The sequence below is a fragment of the Rhagoletis zephyria genome, unplaced genomic scaffold, assembly GCF_001687245.7.
Source record: "Rhagoletis zephyria isolate East Lansing unplaced genomic scaffold, Rhagoletis_zephyria_1.1 Rzeph_scaffold_01304, whole genome shotgun sequence".
NCBI classification, from domain to species: domain Eukaryota; kingdom Metazoa; phylum Arthropoda; class Insecta; order Diptera; family Tephritidae; genus Rhagoletis; species Rhagoletis zephyria.
Window position 1 is genome coordinate 80792 of NW_016158388.1, and position 8143 is coordinate 88934.

Below are 8143 nucleotides of genomic sequence, written 5' to 3' on the forward strand. Positions count from 1 at the left end.
TTATTTGATCGCTTATAACTTACGTAGTTTTGCATCGATTTTCTTCGATGATAGCTTATTTTTTTTGTAATACAACAGAGCTTAGGGAGAAAAAAAAAATCTGCAAAAAAATAAAAGGTTTTCGAGATCCTTCCCCGCAAAGTACAATTTTTTTTATATTTTTACAAAAAAAATTGAAAAAATCGGTAATGATTGTTCGTTATCTTTGAATCTACAGGGCCTAGCAAAAAGTGTTGTATGCACAGTTTATAGAAAATTTTATTACCTTTTAAAAGCTTCAAACCGTTTTGGAATTGCTTAATTCGTTCTTGAGATATATATGATAAAGTGGACCCAATTTTTTTTTTTTTTGCAAAAACGGTAAATTGCAAATATCTCAAAAACGGTACCATAAAATTAAAAATAACCTTGATTTTCGGAATCAGGGGGTGATTTTACATACGAATTTCATAACGGCGTCTCTGGTAAATTTTGGCCGTCGACCAGTGTAAGTATTGTTCATTAGTGGTAAGCGTTAAAAGTTGAATTAAACATCAATTGAATACTACAAACAACAATATCCTCATTTCGTAAATAGCGATTATCAGCATCAACTTTCTTTGCCAGTATTCTCCACACATTTTCCATTGGATTGAGGTCACGAGAGCTCAAGGGTTGGAATATTGCTGGTTTCCAAGCAGCATTTTGCCTCCCTGGTTCTATTAATTGCAGCATTGTCGTGTTGAAAAATGCAATGTCTTTCACAGCACTCAATAACTGGTTTGAGACTGCTCGGCAGAATGGGAATATAGTCCAAACTCTTCATTTTATTTGAGCAGAATTGCAACTCAAGAGTACAATCGGATGTTATTGCACCCTACACAACCACATTTCCGCGGCCGAAGTTCCGCCGGTAAAAAATGAATCGTTCTTGCCGTAAATCGTTCTATTATCCATTCAATACATTTGTACCACCCAGATCGAATTTCTTTTCGTCTGAAAAGATAACCTAAGCCAACTTCTTAATAGTGAATTTAAAGGTAAAATAACCATTTCAACAACTTAGAGAATTCTGTCGATTTACATAATTGCCATGCTTTTGCTAAAGAAATCCTTTCTAGCAGCTTTAGGATGTAGCAAAAGACGCGGAGCCGTGATCATTTCACCATACTCGAGGTGCTAGTAACGTTTTAAGGCCCTCCAAATTATTTGACGAACAACGGGATCTGAACATCTTACTATTAACTTCTGGCAAATTGTGATGGAAACCAACAATATTCGGACCCTTGTGCTCTCGTTACCTCAATCCTATGGAAAATGTTCAATCCAATTAGAAAACGTTATATGGCTTTACCGAAGACATTATGTCTAAGTATACAGAAGCCCATTTTTCAGTTAATTAAAGTCAATGCACAAATAGAGTAAAGGGTGAACACACCAAAACTGCGACACTTTGGGAAGCTTATAACTTACCCAAAAAGATTTCAATATTTTGAAATTCAAATACCATAAGCTGACCATGACCTTAGTTGGACGTAGAAGAAATTTCATTTGAATTTGATTCCTAGTTGAGTTAAAAATGGCAACCGAGTTAGAAATGAGACAAACCATTTTGCACGAGTTTATAAATGATCCGGCCTTAAGTACATGTAAAATTGCTAAAAATTTAAAATTGCACTATTCGACAGTTTGCAGGGTTTTAATCGGTAGAAATAAGGTCTGGCAGTTACGAGAAAACCAGGGAGCGGGGGTTAGCATGGTCAAAGTGATAAAAACAGTGCTCGGAAGGTCCTCAGCGCGTTTTCGTGAGATCCGAAGGTTTTGTCGCGTTATGTTACAAATTTAAAAATTTAAACTTCATTGTTATGAACTATGAAACCTACTGCTTTAAAAATTCAAAATATATCAAGGTCAACATTTTTATACTGCTGGCAAGTCGTCAAGATGCCCCTGAAAGTTGTAAGCTGAAAAGGAAGTCCGAATTTCCAAAAAACAACATGGTGTGGCAAGCTATTTGTTCCTGTGGCCGTAAGAGCGCCCTTTTTTCCCATCCGGGACAATGAATGATCAAGTTTATCGGGATGAGTGCCTCAAAAGGCGTCTTCTGTCATTTATCAACAGATAAGTTAGTAGGCCACTGTTCTCGGCGGACATGGCAAGCTGCCACTATGCCAAGGACACATTGGCGTGGTATAATGCAAATAACATCAATTTTGTACCTCACGACGCCAATCCACCCAATAGCCCAGAGCTACGTTCTATTAGGGAATATTGGTAAAGTGTCAAAGGAATCTTGAAGAAAACATGTGAAACAGTGAAAAATATTGAAGAGTGCAAAACAAAGTAGTTGTGCGCATCGCGTAAAGTCGATGATGTAGTCGTGCAGAACATTATGTCGCGTGTGCGATGAAAATACCGATCACTTGCATATGGAGCAAATAATAACTAATATTTTAACATTTTAATAACATATAAACTTCCAAGTTATATAATACAAAAAAAAAAATAAAAAATTCAAAGCCTTCTAGTTTGTTTCTGGTAGTAATCTCTAAGTGTCGCAGTTTTGGTGTGTTCACCCTTTAGTAGAAGGACATATTTGCATGTTTTACTCATTTTATTGGGATTTCTTTTATTAGATTTATAGTTTTGCAACAAGTAATTTTTAGATTTTTTCAGTTCTTTTAAATTAGGTTATGATTATAAAAAAAAATTAACCACTCTATTATAAGAGAGCTCTTACCATCCAAAAGTCATATAATAAAGTTCTTACCTATCTTGATTGAGACGGCTGTTTTACAAGACTTTTGAACTGGATTTATAATTATGCAACGGAGTGTATGTTAATGAGGAAACCTATTTTCTATAATTTACTCACTAATTTTAGCGATGAAGACACGGTGAGAATCACTGTCGAGGGCAAATCCACTAAACTCTGGGTGGTCTCAACCTATATGGCCCTCGATCGCCAATACTGCCACCCGCTCGGTTACTGGACGTGGTGAAAGATGCGAATTTAAGGAAGTTTCCCGTCGTTCCAGGAGTCGATGCAAACGCGCACCACTCGTTATAGGATTCCACCAACATTAACCCTAGACTATCTTATAATCTAGCTATTTGTAATATTGGTAGTAGACCCATCTTTGTTACCTCAAACAGGAAGGAGGTACTAGATATTGCTTTAACGTCTAACTTTTTCTTGGAGAGCATTAGGGAATGGCATATACTAAACGACCATTCATTCTCTGATCATATCGACTGCTGAGTGGAAGATCGACCTATCTTGGCAGCCAGTTGGGAAACGCCCAATCTCAAAGAACTTTTCATGAACGCCGTATTTAGGATTTGGTTGAAGAACGCACTATAGCTCTTGAAAATTAGATGATATAGGGCGTTTTTGAATCAAGAGCTGAGATAGGGCGTTTTTGAACCAAATTCTAAAATAGGGCGTTCTGAAACCGAATTCTGAAATAAAGCGTTCTTGAAAAGTTTTTTGACACAGTGCGTTTTCGAACTGGCTGCCGAGATAGGTCGATCTTCCACTCAGCAGTCGATATTCGCCTATCATTCGAAATATCTTTGGAATCTCCGGCTTCGGTTCTGTATAGAAACAAGAGACATACCGACTATGTTTAGAAAGGTACTATCGGAGTTTTTGCCCAACGACGCTTCTACTCGGCTTACTGTTACCACCTGATGAAGCGGAGTCTCTATTCGCAAACCTTGCTTCTCTCGGTGAGTTAAGCTCATGGGAAAAATTTGAAACCGTAGATTGCATTACCAATGCCTGTAATACGGCCTTCTCTACGTTCTGTCCAATTTTACTTCCGAAAGGAAAGAGGAAGCTACACCAAATAAATCGCTTCTTTAAGGAAGGAAAGCAGGAAATTCTTCAATGCGGAAAAGCGTAATGGTTCTTTTTTACATAGCAGCCCTGAAGAAATTTAAGAATGCCCAATGGGACTCCTGGAAGGATTATTGTGATAACATAGAGGAACAATCGGAGGATAATCACTTGCGAAAAGTGCTTGCCAAAAATCCGACGAGTGAGTGCACACTTTCCAGGGTGTACTGAGGAGCCTGGCGTTGATCGGACCCCTTCTGGACGCTCCGTAGAATACATAGATTTTATTGATCTAGAAAGGGCAGAATGGGCCATAAGGTCCTTCCAGCCCTACACATCTCCAGGCTTAGACGGTATCTTCCCTGCCGAAGGACATCTGAAATTGTATGTCCTATCCTTGTCTCAATCTATAAGGCTTGTCTCAGACGCTTCATACCCAAGGGATGGACAATGGCGAAGGTTGTGTTCATTCCCAAGGGCGGTAGAGCATCCCACGTGAAGCCAAGCGACTTTGGACCGATTAGCCTTACATCTTTCTTTCTGAAGGTTCTGGAAAGACTACTGGACGTGAATATCCGAGAGGAAATTGATATAAGTAAATTATCTAGCAGTCAGCATGCCTATTGGAAAGGCAGGTCTGTAGATAGGAATATGCATTAGGCAAGACATATTGAACAGGTAATAGCAATAGAGCAAACACAACCCTGCCATGTATTTTGTTGTTGCTTGCGAAGCCTAGAATGTCAAAACAGAATGAAATGCAACACGTTCCACCAATCAAAAGCAAACAAAAAGGATGCTAATGTATGTGAATGTCAATGTGCTGCTACTACCTGTTTAATGTGCCTTGGCATAGGCGTATTCCTTGATACAGAGAGTGCCTTCAATAATTTCTCCCAGAAGCTGTTATCCGCCCCCTTACTAACCTCGGGCGGGATCATCCTCTGGTAGAATTTGTTTGCCGCCTTTGTAGGTAGCAGAACTATATACTCGGAGATGGGAGATGGGTTATAGGTGTTTCAACCCTGTTTTTGTGAAATATTTTATTTTTATCAGTATCTTTTTTTTCAAGCAATCTATGTGGAAATAAAAGTGAAAAAAAAAATACTTATTTGCTTTGATTGCCAATCAACGTTTAGCTGGTGAGCCAGCAGATTGTGCGCTGCTGGAGCAGTATGATGTATGAGTGCAGGGGTTGTTTTTGTTTAGTCCAGCTACGTCCATGCACACATTTTTGAAGTGAAAACTTCTTTAGTGGCGGGAGTGATTTGAAACTCGATAAAACGAAACACGTGACAACAACAGCAAAAACAATACGTATTTGTATATCCAAACATATGTTATTTGCCGTTAAGTGTGTAGTTATGTATGTATGTCTGCTCATAGAATTCAAGCGGAGTCTCGAAGTCAAATTGAAGTGAGTTTGTGTTTTTTCATCGTATTTCATTCATATTGTCGCTTTGCCGGCTTTGCATAGTAGCAGCCATACGTATGCAAGAATGATAGAATACAAGATTGCGCCGATTGCAGCAGAATTAGTGAGAGTAATTTTGGCGTGACGTCATCGTACAGTTAACAACTGAGAGCGGAGAGAATAAGCTGTTGTCAGTGTTGCCAGTTTAACCGTTTTCCGGCTAGGTTTAGCCGGTCGCGATAGCAAACAGCTGGAGAAAATTCGATTTAGCCGGCAGCCGATTTGTTACCCGTTTTGCAAAAAAAAAGTTACCCGATTTCGCTATTTACAGTATTTTATTAAAATTTAAATATATGTACATATAAGTTTCCATTTTTACAAATTTGGCGAAACTGCTAGCCTTATTTCGGGAAAAAATTTTCATGTCGGACTGTGTTAAGTATAAAAAATTTAAATGAATACTGGGCCCAATGATTTTTATTTTATGTGAAAATACAGTGGCCCAAGTGACTGGGACGCGACATTTTGGCGTATTATTCTTTTATGAAAGTATAGCTGATTACTTACAAACACCATTTAAATCCAAATTTCATATTTTAAGGAAAAATTATGAAAATTCTGCAATTTTTTTTAGTTTAAAATTTTTGTATAGCAAAGTGCAAATTTCGGTATCTAACACTTGCCGTTGATTTTTGGACATTTTTTGTTGACGGTGTTCCGCATTTTTTTCCATATGAAATATTTTAGAACATTGTACTTTGTATGGGGTTGTATGTAGGGTTTATAGTTTCTGACAATTAATTAATCATTCCACCTTTTTTTATTTTTTAATGAAAAAAATTAAAAAAATCAGACTTTAACAGAAGAAAAATTTAAAAAATAACAGGTTCTGTGCCAAATTTTTGCATTTGCTCTAAAGCCTGTTCTGTTACAAACAAACAAAAAATCAAGTTACTGAGGACGAAAATCGATGGATAAATAAGAAATAATGAGTGGTAAAATAAAAATGCGCAAGATTATTTGTATGAAAATTGAGCACGAAGGCCGCGTACACCTAAGTAACACGCTTTTTGCTCATATTGCATACAAAAAATCTGCGCATTTTCATTTGACCACTCATTATGTCGTATTTATCCATCGATTTTCTTCATCAGTAACTTGATTTTTTTTTTTGTAACAGAACAGGCAAAATGCAAAAATTTGGCACAGAACTATTTTTTTGTAAATTTTCTTTTGTTAAAGTTTATTTTTTTTTCTTTTTTTTTTAAAATAAAAAGCTTAATGATTAATTAATTTGTCAGAAACTATAAGCCCTATCGGAAAGTGATGTACATACGGTTTATGGAGAATTTCATTGTCTTTCATTTGCCGTATTTTATATTAAGATTTTTAAATTGGTTCGTAAGATATACGTGATTAAAAGGAACCAATTTTTGCTTTAAGCTGAATAACGGTAATTGCACATATCCCGAAAACGTATCCATAGAAAAAAAATTAACCCGAATTTCGGAATGACCGAGCAATTCTACATAGAAATTGGATAGTGGCGTCTGGAGAACAAAACCCAAATTAAAATTTCTGATCCAGTGTTATTAGAGATAAAATAAAGACAAGTTGATTTTCCTGTGTATTTTTTTTTAATATTTTAAACAGACTTTCAATAAAAAGCAAACACTTTTTTTTGCAAATTTTTGCATCCGTAAGTTATTTTATTCTGGGGTCCCAGATACATATGCAAGTACTAGTTGGCTGTATGAAAATTACGTTAGCATTCCTTAGTGGTGGTCAAACCCTAGGAAGGTTTTGCTCCCTCTCATCGCAATGTTTTCTACACAGGGTTAAAGTTCCCCCTTTTTGGTAAAAATTAGTATTATTTTTCATTACATTCGGTTCTCCTTACAAAAATTTGGCGCTTAATATTTGAGTGGAAATTTTACCATTTATAAGCCATTTTTTTAAACAGTGGGTCCAAAAGTCCCGTTCTGGTTCGAGTTGACGGGTTAAACTTTTGGAAAAAAGTAGACCAACCTTGTTTTCAATATGTAATGCGCAAAAAATCGTAAGAACTGCGTAAACAAAAATTTATTGATAGCGACATATATTACCCCAAAAACTTAACTTTTTAAATTTTTTTATTTCTTTAAATTTAAATAGTACATACGGATCTGTAGAGAGCATAGAGAGCCATGTGTGTATGTATCCATCAGCGCCACACACTCAACATTTTGATTCAAGTAGGAAGTAACGTAATTTAAATTTAAAACTAATTCAATGAATGAATTAAATAGAATTATAATCTGGGCTCGAATTGTAACATCCGTGCACGGATCGAAAACGATACGAAGGAAAATTACGTGATACGGGAGGCAGTATAAGTTGAATGGGACACGTATGTCATAATTCGAAAAAACATTTTTTACGTGACCAGTAGTACGATATCGTATATGACGATTCGAGCCCTGAATTGCCATGGCGAATGCCTAACGCTGACGAATTGACATGATAGTAGCGCTGACGTTTCCAGATTCGCCGCCGACCCGCCGATTCTTTTCGAAGTTGACCACGCCGCCGCCGCAAAGCCGCCGCCGTAAACCTCTATTGGGAAGACAATACCTGTGAATAATTGTAACATGGTGCCAACNGCCGACCCGCCGATTCTTTTCGAAGTTGACCACGCCGCCGCCGCAAAGCCTATCGGCGTAAACCTCTATTGGGAAGACAATACCTGTGAATAATTGTAACATGGTGCCAACATACTTTATTGTTGCTTATTATTGCTCTCAGAAAAGCATGTGAGAGAGTGAGTAGGACATTAAAAACAGGAGTTTCGAATATATGGACATCAAAATTTTGATAGTTAAGATTGTTAAAAACTTAAAAAGCGAGCGGCTTGTTCGATATAAATTAAT